Below are 11,992 nucleotides of genomic sequence, written 5' to 3'. Positions count from 1 at the left end.
ATTTTCAAAGCGTGGCTTTGAATTTAAATTTTCAATTGACAAATCAATGAAATAATTACTCAAATATTTAATACAGACTCGATTGATTTGCTATTTGAAAATATAAAGCATTTTTTAAATTACATCTGAATCGTTTTTAAAGAATATAACTTGGCTTTGCTATAGTATAATATAGTAAATAATATGTTTAATCGTATATATATATATATATATATATATATATACATGCAAATGTGTACAAAATGCTGAATTGTATTTTTGTAAAATTTATCCAATATTTCTATCTTACATATACACGATACAATTGTTACATCGTTATTATTAAGAGTATTATAAATATTCTAGCTGTTAAGAAACAATGTTTAATCTCTAATCTAACGTTGAATATTGTTAGAAGGGAAGAACAAGTTTTCAAGTTATTAATTGTTATTGTTTAAGAACAATTTTATATCGTGTTATATGAAACAGGATAATTTTTATTTACGCAATATACTATTATATTTTATTAATGGCTATAGATATAATTATCATGAACGCTTTTGATATTATATATATATATATTGCAAATTAAATAGAATCCTTACAATTCAGATTGCGGGTAGATAAATTGCTTTTTTGAAATCTATATTTTCTATAATATCTTCTATAGAGATAGATTAAACTTAAGAAACGTATGTAATTCATGTTACTGACTATTGTGCCACATTTCCAATTTTTACATTGCTCAAAAATGTTGCAACGACAATGGAATATATTTTTTAATATCGATAATTTTTACTGATAATTTATACAAATAAATCGACACTTTTATATCGCGAAATATGATATTGAATAAGAGTTTAATCTGTATTTAGAAATAAATTAATTTTTTTGCCATTCGTTTTTAAGTATAGATCGATATTAGTTCCAATACGAGAAAAAGAAAAAGATATATATATATACTTGCATGATCGATATATTTTTTAAAGATATTATTTTTAGATAAAGCTTTACGATACTAACAACATTCGACCAATATCAAAAACATCATCGAAATTGCAATATAAATTTTATGTACGATATATGTTTCTTTTCGCATGATCCAAACCAAGATTTGTATGCAGCATTTATATTTTATAAAAAAAAAAAAAGGAAAAAAAGAATGAAAGGAGAAAAAAACAAGCAAATTTATTATAATTATATATATTTTTATAATAACAGATAATACGCAAATCAAACGAGAGATGAATCTCTTGGTTAAATATTCCTTTATCGATACGTATTTACCTTTCCTGTGCAATTACTTAACCTCAAAACAACCAATTTCCATTTCGATTCCTTTATTCGCGAAACGACGGGAAAATCGATTTTATTCGCAAGATTCCTTCGTTTTTTTCTTTTTCTTTTTTTTTTTCCCCCCCAAAACCACTATCATTCTCACAGGTTACGTTCTCATAGCGAAAAGGGTAGATGGGAATAATCCGTTCCAGTAATGTGAATTATCCAGAGGATTCCACCGCTAAAAACTTTCGTAGCGAGCAGTAACGTTTGAATTACTCGGGTTAATGCATCGAGAGCCGGGTTTGCGGAACGTGGAATTGCATTCCGTCGAAGCGTGCACCGGAGTTTAAATAAAATAGCCGTAGTGAAAAGTTTGTGCACAGCATCCTATTATTGGCGGTCGACCGGAAGCACGTGTCTTATTGGAACGGAAACGAAACGAGCCGTGGTTATCGACGAACGATGATGAAATCGTTTCCCTTCGATTCCAAGACGAATTAAAAATTTTTATAATAAAAAAGATGGATCGTCAAAAATATTTATCCGTTATATTTAAAAGAATAAAAATCTCGTGGAAACGATTAAATTTACGTTTCAATCGATGAAATAATAAATAATAAAAAAAAAACTCGACGTTCGAAATTGAATATAATACTAATTCGTGACAATTCGTTCCTGTTGCGTTTAAATTTTGAAAAAAACATAGATACCCGGAAAAAAGAATTTTTTTTTATTCGTACTTTTTTTTTTAGAAACTCGATATTAGTTTTGATCGTACGTGGCCTTAAAAAAAATCGTAACAATTTTTCGTGAAATTGTTATACCTCCGTGAAACGACGATGAAATTGGAAAACGATGTTCGTTTCGATCTTACTGAAATTAAAAATTGTAAAAATTACAATTAATACTACGAATAATTTTTTCGTATAGAATAAATATATATCCGATTCGCGTAAAATTCTCCATTTACTTTCCCACAATATTTCAAAACGAATATTCGAATATTCTCTTCGATATCGACTTCGAAGAAACCGCAAACATCTTCTACGCGTCTTTTTCAAATTATTCTTGAGACAGGTTGGGAACTGAATTTTTTTCTCAGTCGGATCGTGATTCGATAATTGCCGTAATCCGAAGGCAGACGGCCTTCTCCTTATCCCTGCCATATGCCATTTAGCTCGAAGCTAAGTCCAACCAGTCTTTGCTTCGTTTCTCCTTTTCGCCGTGGATCCGGAAGCTTGGAGAACGCGCCATCCATCCACCAAATTTCATCGAACGTTGCTTCCCAGATTCTCTTTCTCTCCTTTTGCTCAGTGTTATACGATCTTCTTATTGAGCTTCGAAATTCATTTTTAAACATCTTGAAAAAAATAACGTTACGAATAAGATACGTTTCTTCAGGAGCATTAAAAAAAGTGATCCGAAAGTATCGATCGAAATCTTGAAGGATACGACGAATTAATAAATTTAGAATAAACTTACCCTTTGTCCAACCCCCACCCGATATTCCGAAAAACCGAGCCATTCCACCTGTCCACCCAAAAAATCAATAATCCCGCCCCCGGCCACCGCGTCGTCCACCTCCTCGCGATCTCTCCTGTCTCTCCTCTCTCCTCCTGGAGGAGGAGGAGGACGAGAAGAGTCTCTCTCTCTCTCTCTCCCCTTTGGAAAACGTCCGTCCAATTCCGCCGCCCGATTCTTCGAAAGTGTACGCCGGTCTGTTCCGCGTAGCCGTCGAGATGTCGCCTCGGAGCCAATCAGAGTTAACCCTCCTCCTCCGTCGGGGTCCGGCCCGCGGTGTCTCCTGGATATTAATGAGAGAGGATAGAGAGAGAGGCCGGCCGAGGCCACGGATCTCTCACGGCACTCTCCTCTCCTCTCCTCTTCTGGACAGAGAGGAGGAGGAGGAGGAGGAGGGGAGACGGAGGAGGGGAGGGAGGGTGTCTCCACCCTGGGACCACGGCGTGGGGACGTCGTCGGGTCACGAGAAGGCTTCGGAGGGAAAGGAAGGAGACGGAAGGCCGGCGGCGTGACCGGCAGAAAGAGAGGAACCGATTCTCTCTTCTCTTCTCTTCTCTTCTCTTCCCTTCTGTGTGTGTGTGTGTGTGACGTTGTGCAGCGACAAGAGGTGGAGGATGAGAGAATGTCGAGGAGGAGGAGGAGGGAGGTGGACCAGGAGGAAACGGAGCTGGAGAGGCTGGGGGAGAGGGGAAGGGAGAGAGAGGATCTGGTGGAGGCCACGTAGGAGACGTTCAATACTGTAGCAGCAACGACGCCGAGCCAACGCCATTGGCTACCATTCTCTCTCTCTATACCTTCTAGGCATACACCTTGTACTCTATTCCGGTCTACTCCACTTTATTCCCGCTCCCGTTTCCTGCTACTTGCTCCCACTCCCCCGACCCTTCCAACGTTCTGGACGGCTCTGCGTTTAGTTTAGCCAGCCTTCTTTTGATTATTTTTCGCGGAGAGACCCGTCCAAATATATTTCGTATTATATTTGGAGACGAGAAGGATATATACAATACTTGTGATATATGCAAAAACTTCGCATTCGATTGTAATTCGAATTGTTGTCGTTTCGATCGAAGGAAAGATCGTCGCAAGGAGGAGGTGGAGAGGGGGGTCTCTCCCTCCCTGTCAGAGGGCGGGACGCGGGTTCTCGAGAGCTGGCAATCATCGAGCGGATGCGAGCCGTGCATCCGAGTTGTTGTTTCGTGCCGATTGCACGATCGCCGATCGCCGCTCTCTCATGCGCGCCGCCTCTCATCGCCTGGATCGCGACCAGGCTTACGCGTCCATTTATCGGGACGTGACGGCCGCTGCATCGCGTCCTAGGATAATTGGCGCCAGTAAAGGGCCCGGTAAACGCGCCTATTATACGTCCGCGCACCGTGCTACCGTGCATCCAGTATTCAATTAAATATCCCATACGCAGCGGAACGGAGCATCGACCCGAAACGCTTTTCCTTCTATCTCTTTCTCTTTTCCTTCTCGTCGTCGATTTTTCCCGCAGTGCTAGGTTTAATTCCATCATATCTGGATCATATCTGGATCAAATACATAGCCACGAAGTGATCGTAGGTGATGATTTTTGGGTTTGGGCAGAGATCGAGAGAGATGAGATCGGTTGGTGTTCTAGGGAACCCTAGTCTGTTTTATCTCTATTCCATTTCATCCTGTCACGAAAGGATACTTTTTCAATTCTTTTGCTGGAAAAATATTCGGCTCAGATTTGGGCAGAGATCGAGAGAGATGAGATCGGTTGGTGTTCTAGAGAACCTAGGGAACCCTAGTCTGTTCTGTCTCTATTCCATTTCATTCTGCCACGAAAAAATACTTTTTCAATTCTTTGGAAGAAATTTTGTTGGAAAAATATTCGCTTCAGATTTCGGCAGAGATGGAGAGAGGTGAGATCGGTTGGTGTTCTAGGGAACCCTGTTCTATTTCTTCTTCATTCATCTTGTCATGAAAGGACACTTTTTTAATTCTTTGGAAGAGATTTTGCTGGAAAAATATTCGCCTCAGATTTGGACAGAGATCGAGAGAGGTGAGATCTCTGCCGAATTTGATGTTCTAGGGAACCTAGGGAACCCTAGTCTGTTTTATCTCTTCTTCATTTTATTCTGGCACGAAAGGATACTTTTTCAATTCTTTGGAAGAGATTTTGCTGGAAAAATATTCGCCTCAGATTTCGGCAGAGATTGAGAGAAGTCAGATCGGTTGTTTTAGAGAACCTAGTCTGTTCTATCTCTATTCTATTTCATTCTGCCACGAAAAAATATTTTTTCAATTCTTTGGAAGAAATTTTGCTGGAAAAATATTCGCCTCAGATTTAAACAGAGATCAAGAGAGGTGAAATCGGTTGTTTTAGGGAATCTAGGTATCCTAGTCTGTTCTATCTCTATTCTATTTCATCCTGCCACAAAAGGACACTTTTTCAATTCTTTTGCTGGAAAAATATTCGCCTCAGATTTGGGCAGAGATCGAGAGAGATGAGATCGGTTGGTGTTCTAGGGAATCTAGGGAACCCTAGTCTGTTCTATCTCTATTCTATTTCATCCTGCCACAAAAGGACACTTTTTCAATTCTTTTGCTGGAAAAATATTCGCCTCAGATTTGGGCAGAGATCGAGAGAGATGAGATCGGTTGGTGTTCTAGGGAACCTAGGGAACCCTAGTCTGTTCTGTCTCTATTCTATTTCATTCTGCCACGAAAAAATATTTTTTCAATTCTTTGGAAGAAATTTTGTTGGAAAAATATTCGCCTCAGATTTCGGCAGAGATCGAGAGAGATGAGATTGGTATTCTAGGGAACCTAGGGAACCCTAGTCTGTTCTGTCTCTACTCCATTTCATCCTGCCAAGGAATGCCTGCGAAAGGACACTTTTTCAATTCTTTGGAAGAGATTTTGCTGGAAAAATATTCGCCTCAGATTTCGGCACAGATCTAGAAAGGTGAGATCGATTGGTGTTCTAGGGAACCCTAGTCTGTTCTATCTACTCCATTTCATCCTGCCACGAAAGGACACTTTTTCAATTCTTTTGCTGGAAAAATATTCGCTTCAGATTTGGGCAGAGATGGAGAGAGAGGTGAGATCGGTTGGTGTTTTAGGAAATCTAGGGAACCCTAGTCTGTTCTGTCTCTACTCCATTTCATGCTGCCACGAAAGGATACTTTTTCAATTCTTTGGAAGAGATTTTGCTGGGAAAATATCCGAATTAAGGTATTAAAATTTGGCGGAAGGGAAGGGTATGAAATTCGATTTTCGTTTCGGTAACAAGGTTACCGTAGCATCACCTGTCCCCGGAACGGGTTGCGTTTTCACCAAGCTCATCGCGGCCCGCAGCTGCCGGTTCTTATGCTAATCCCACCCCCGCGGGTCAAAGTCTGACGCGCATCCCATGAAAAAGTTGCTCGTTACACGCCCGCCCATAAATCTCCCCCGCTAAAGCTTAATCTGTTCTCGTTGGCGGGGGCCAAGCCGCGGAAAACTCGCCTCGTCTCGGGGCTCCAGCTGTGCGCCCATGGATTTTCATAATTTTTTATCGTTCGGCGAAAAATTTTCAATCCCGGTCTAGGATCTTATGTATATATATATATATATGTATATATAGATGGAAAACTTGGGTGGAGTGTCGATTATATTTCCCTTGGAAATATATATGGGCGAGGAAGGAGACTGGGAAGGGGAAAGAGTATTTTAATGGGTTTACATTGAGATTTCTTTCCTTTGAAAATCGAACACGTTGACGTTTGATCTTATTTTTCATTGAAACTTGTTTCAAGTTTTCTTTCGTACAATCCTCTGATTGAAAATTTATTTGGCTTCTCTTAAAATTGTATAATAGTAATAGAATTTTAAATTTTACTTTTACTTTTTCTCGAAATTATTTATTTAATTCTGTGATTGATCGAATCTTTCGTATGATCCTTTGGAAAATTTATTTGGCTTCTCTTAAAAGAGAAATTGTATAATAATAACAGAATTTGAGACTTTATTTTTACTTTTTCTCGAAATTATTTAATTTTAAGAGAAGTAATTGAATTTTTCGTATAATTCCCTAGAAATTTATTTGGCTTCTTTTAAAAAAGAAATTGTATAATAGTAATAGAACTTTAGATTTTAATTTTATTTTTTCTCGAAATTATTTAATTCTAGGAGAAGCTGTAATCGATCGAATTTTTTATATGATCCTTTTTATGATCCTCTAGAAAATTTATTTGGCTCGAAATTATTTATTTAATTCTGTGATCGATCGAATCTTTCGCATGATCCTTTGGAAAATTTATTTGGCTTCTCTTAATTCTCGAAATTATTTATTTAATTCGATCGAATCTTTCGCACAATCTTCTGGAAAATTTATTTGATTTTCTTTTTAAAAAAGAAATAAAATTATAAATAGATTGTCTGATTCGAAACAATAATCGAGCGATTAATCTTTTATGCAACAATTGAGTAAACTTTTATTTCTCTTTCTTTTTGCAATTGTATATAAATAATGTACGACATGGATTTCATATAACGCGCGATATCTAGTAGAAACTATCTCACTGATGCGTCTAAATCAGAAAAGCATCAAAAGTATGAAACACTTTACTCGTCGCGCGCTATTCAAATGTCTGCTTGAAACACGGTTCATTCCATGCATCCTCCATATTGAAATAACTCGTCGAAAAGTCCTGTTAAACAGAATGGCTTCCAATGATTGCTGTACGACTGTAGAGACTGAGATTTTTCATCAAGCCTTCTTAAAACGCCCAGTTTTTATTTTCTATCATTCCGTTATTCACGAAAAGAGAGAGGAGAAAAAAGAAAATTAAAAAAAATATCACGAATCACGAAACTTTTCCACGATCCTCAAATTCACAATTCAAAATCTTCAAACTTCCAACTTACATTTTCCAAAATCTTCCCAAAACAGAATTGGAAGGCAAAAAAATTCTCTCTCTCTCCAATTCTTCTTCTCTCCAACTTTCGTTTTCCAAAATCTCCGTATATTTTTGTCAAAAATCTTCTCAAAACAGAATATTGAAATAACTCGTCGAAAAGTTAAACAGAATGGCTTCCTTGCTTCTCAATGGAATGGCTTAATGATTGCTGTATGAGATTTTTCATCAAACGCCAAGAAAATATCACGAATCATGAAACTTTTACACGATCCTCAAATTCACATATGAAAATCTTCTTTTTAACTTTTCCAAAATCTCCGTACACTTTCGTCAAAAATCTTTCCAAAACAGAATTGGAAGGCAAAAAAATTCTCTAAATTTCCCTGATTCAATTCACTCTCTTTCTCTCTCTCCAATTCTTCTTTCGTTTTCCAAAATCTCCATGTACTTTCGTCAAAAATCTTCCCAAAATAGAATTGGAAGGAAAAAAAATTCTCTAAATTTCCCTGATTCAATTCTCTCTCTCCCTCTCTCCAATTCTTCTTCCCTCTAACTTTCATTTTTTAAAATTTCCGTATATTTTCGTGAAAAATCTTCCCAAAATAGAATTGGATAAAAAATTCTCTAAATTTCTCTGATCCAATTCTCTCTCTCTCTTTCTCCAATTCTTTTTCCTTCCAACTTTCGTTTTCTAAAATCTCCAAAACAGAATTGGAAGCCAAAAATTTCTGTAAATTTCCAATTCAATTCACTCTCTCTCTCTCTCTCTCTCTCCCTCTCTCCAATTCTTCTTCTCTCCAACTTTCATTTTCCAAAATCTCCATATACTTTCGTGAAAAATCTTCTCAAAACAGAATTGGAAATTCAAAAAAATTCTCTAAATTTCCAATTCAATTCACTCTCTCTCCCTCTCTCTCTCTCTCTCTCTCTCTCTCTCTCTCTCTCTCTCTCTCTCTCCAATTCTTCTTCCTTCCAACTTTCGTTTTCCAAAATCTCCAAAACAGAATTGGAAATTTAAAAAAATTCTCTAAATTTCCAATTCAATTCACTCTCTCTCTCTCCCTCTCTCCAATTCTTCTTCCCTCCAACTTTCGTTTTCCAAAATCTCCAAAACAGAATTGGAAATTCAAAAAAATTCTCCAAATTTCCAATTCAATTCACTCTCTCTCTCTTTCTCTCCAATCCTTCTTCCCTCGAAAAAAAATCCTCAAACCCGTTCGAAACGTTTACACCTACGAAGAAAACGTGCAGGACGAGCGATTGGAGAATCACTTAAATGGATCATGGATCGGCGAGAAGAGGATTCGCTGGAGGAGGAGGAGGAGGAGGAGGAGAGGGGGGCAGATCGATCGGCTCGGTCCGCCCGAGGCCGCTTAAAGCGATCGAAGTTTGGAGAACGGGGTTGCGTCTGCACCCGACAACCGGATGTCAATGGTGTGGAATCGGTAGCAAAGGTCACGCTACGATGCGCCCGAGAAGCAAGGAAAAGCTTGCAGCGGTATCGACAAGGGGTGGGGGTTTTGCAATCGGCTTCGACCCCTTCGGCTTGCTCGCTGTGTGCTCGCAACTCTCCTCTTCTTCTCTTCCTCTCTCGTTGGCCACGTAGACGTGATCGGTTCTCTCGATGGTCGGGGATGAAATCATCGGGAAAGGATCGGTTTGACGAATGGGTCGACATGTTTTGGGACCTCTTCTTTTGGTTCTTTGAGATCGAGACGAATCTTGAAGTTTGTAGATTTTGAAGATTGGGAAGAGGGGTAAGTGGATATCGTTGGTCGAATCGAAGCGACAATTTCCAAGTTTTTCTTCGAGAGAAAGAGGAAGAATGAGGAATTTTTAGTTTTCGATCGAAAGGATGCAATGAGGATTCGTGTATTGTGGTAGTCGTGGAGAAATGTATAGAAAAACGAAGGGATGTTATAGATTTAAAAAAGAAAATTAGAATTATTGCTTCGATTCGTAAAGATCTTGGTGGAGTCGAATAGTGACTGTAAATCGTCAGAATTTGATGAAAAATTTGATGAAAAATTAAAATTATCGCTTCGACTTGCAAAAATTTTGTTGAAGAAAGAAGATTGGTCATCAATTGGCAGAATTTGACGAGATTCGCAAAGATTTCATTGGAGAGAATCGAAGATTGGCCATAAATCGGCAGAATTTGACAAAAAAGAAAATTTTCTTTTTCAAAATAAATTAAAATTATCGTTTCGATTCACAAAAATTTTGTTGGAGTCGAAGATCGAAATTCTGCCATCAATCGGCAGAATGAGATAGAAAATGAAAAAGAAAATTAAAATTATCCCTTCGATTAACAAAAATTTTGTTAGAATCGAAGATCGGTCATCAATCGGCAGAATTTGACGAAAAAGAACATTTTCTTTTTTAAAGTAAATTAAAATTATCGCTTCGATTCGCAAAGAATTTGTTGGAGGAAATCGAAGATCGGTTCTCAATCGGCAGAATTTGACGAGATTCGCAAAGATTTTGTTGGAATCGAAGATCGGCCATCAATCGGCAGAATTTAATGAAAAAGAAAATTAAAATTATCCCTTCGATTAACAAAAATTTTGTTAGAATCGAAGATCGGCCATAAATCGGCAGAATTTGACGAAAAAGAAAATTAAAATCATCGCTTCGATTCGCAAAGATTTTGTTGGAGTTGAAGATCGACCATCAATCGGTAGAATTTGACGAGATTCGCAAAGATTTCATTGGAGAGAATCGACGATCAGCCATAAATCGGCAGAATTTAACGAAAAATTAAAATTATCCCTTCGACTCGCAAAGATTTTGTTGCAATCGAATATTTGGCGAAGAATCGGCAGAATTTGATGAAAAAGAAAATTTTTTTTTTCAAAGTAAATTAAAATTATCGCTTCGATTCACAAAGATTTTGTTATAAAAAATCGGTCATAAATCGGCAGAATTTGACGAAGAAGAAAATTAAAATCATCGCTTCGATTCGCAAAGATTTTGTCACAGTCGAACATTGGCCATAAATCGAAAAAGAAAATCGAAAATTATCGCTTCGACTCACAAAAATTTTATTGAAATCGAAGATCGGTCACAAACCATCATAATTTCACGAACAAGAAAATTAAAATCATTCGCCGAGATCGATCTCAATTTCCCTTTATCCAATCTCAACGAAAAATTACAAACATCCTACAATCACCCATCATCTCTACCCGTGTAAATCGATCGACGAAACGATCGTAGTGCAAACATCGAAACAGATCCGAATCGCACGAATCGTTTCAAGGAACGGGAAGCGGATTAACATAGGCGATAATAACGATATCGATCCCAAGAGATCCAAGTAGGATTCATCGATTGGCGCCAGATAGAAGCCAGCTATTTACACACCGGCCAACAGTCGGAGATGCTACTTGTCCGGCTGAGAGTTGGCCACGAATGTACCTAGATATCGATTCCCTCTTGCACCTCTCTCGGTCGTGGAGGTGGAGAGGAAGGAGGAGGAGAAGGAGGAGGAGGAGGAGGAGAAGGAGGCGAGGAGCAGAAGAAGGTGGGTACTGGCCGACAGGCTTACTCGCGTCTCACGGACGACAAGAGGGTGATATATTACCACCAACTACCCGCCTCCACCCTGTCGGCTCTCCTTCTTCGTTTCGCGTTTTCCGCCGCTAGCGATGGCCTCGAACCACAATCGAGTCTCGGTTCCAATTTTTCGAGATCAAAAATTTTTGCTTCCTTATTTAAAATATGACTTCGAAGAGAAGATATTTCTCTTTTATATTGTCAATATATATATATATTTAATTGTTTTTATTATTCTACTTGCTGAATATAATTTTTTTTTTAATCGAGGATCATCAAATTTTTCCAATTTGAGAATTGATTTCGTATCGTAAATCTTTCAATCGAAGAAAAGATATTATTTTATATTCGCGTGTTGATATATACATTTAATTTTATTATTCTACTTGAATATAATATTTTTTTTTAATCATCATACGTTTTTTCCAATTCGAGAAAAGATATTATTTTATATTCGTATGTCGATATATATATATTTTATTGTTTTTATTATTCTATTTGCTGAATATATAATATTTTTCTTAATCGAGGATCATTGTACAATTTTTCCAATTTGAGATCAACGAGAATTGGTTTCGTAGAAAAAATATTATTTTATATTCGCATGTCGATATATATATATATATATATATATATATATATATATTTAATTGTTTTTATTATTTTACTTGCTGAATATATAATATTTTTCTTAATCGAGGATCATCATACGATTTTTCCAATTCGAGATCAATGAGATAAATCTTTCAATCGAAGAAAAGATATTACTCTTTTATATTCTC

General features: G+C 37.4%; 1 long non-coding RNA gene across 1 annotated transcript; it reads right to left on the bottom strand.

Annotated features, from left to right (window-relative positions):
- Nucleotides 1-285: 285 nt before the first annotated feature.
- LOC102656270 lies at nt 286-3,328 on the bottom strand. Its single transcript, XR_411838.3, has 2 exons — nt 2,743-3,328; nt 286-2,620 (listed from the first exon to the last, which is right to left on the bottom strand). It is a non-coding gene; the product is annotated as an uncharacterized LOC102656270 (long non-coding RNA).
- Nucleotides 3,329-11,992: the final 8,664 nt, after the last annotated feature.

The sequence above is a fragment of the Apis mellifera genome, linkage group LG6 (assembly GCF_003254395.2).
Source record: "Apis mellifera strain DH4 linkage group LG6, Amel_HAv3.1, whole genome shotgun sequence".
Lineage (NCBI taxonomy): Eukaryota > Metazoa > Arthropoda > Insecta > Hymenoptera > Apidae > Apis > Apis mellifera.
Note: the sequence above shows the minus strand (reverse complement) of the source record. Positions and strands in the feature narration are given on the sequence as shown.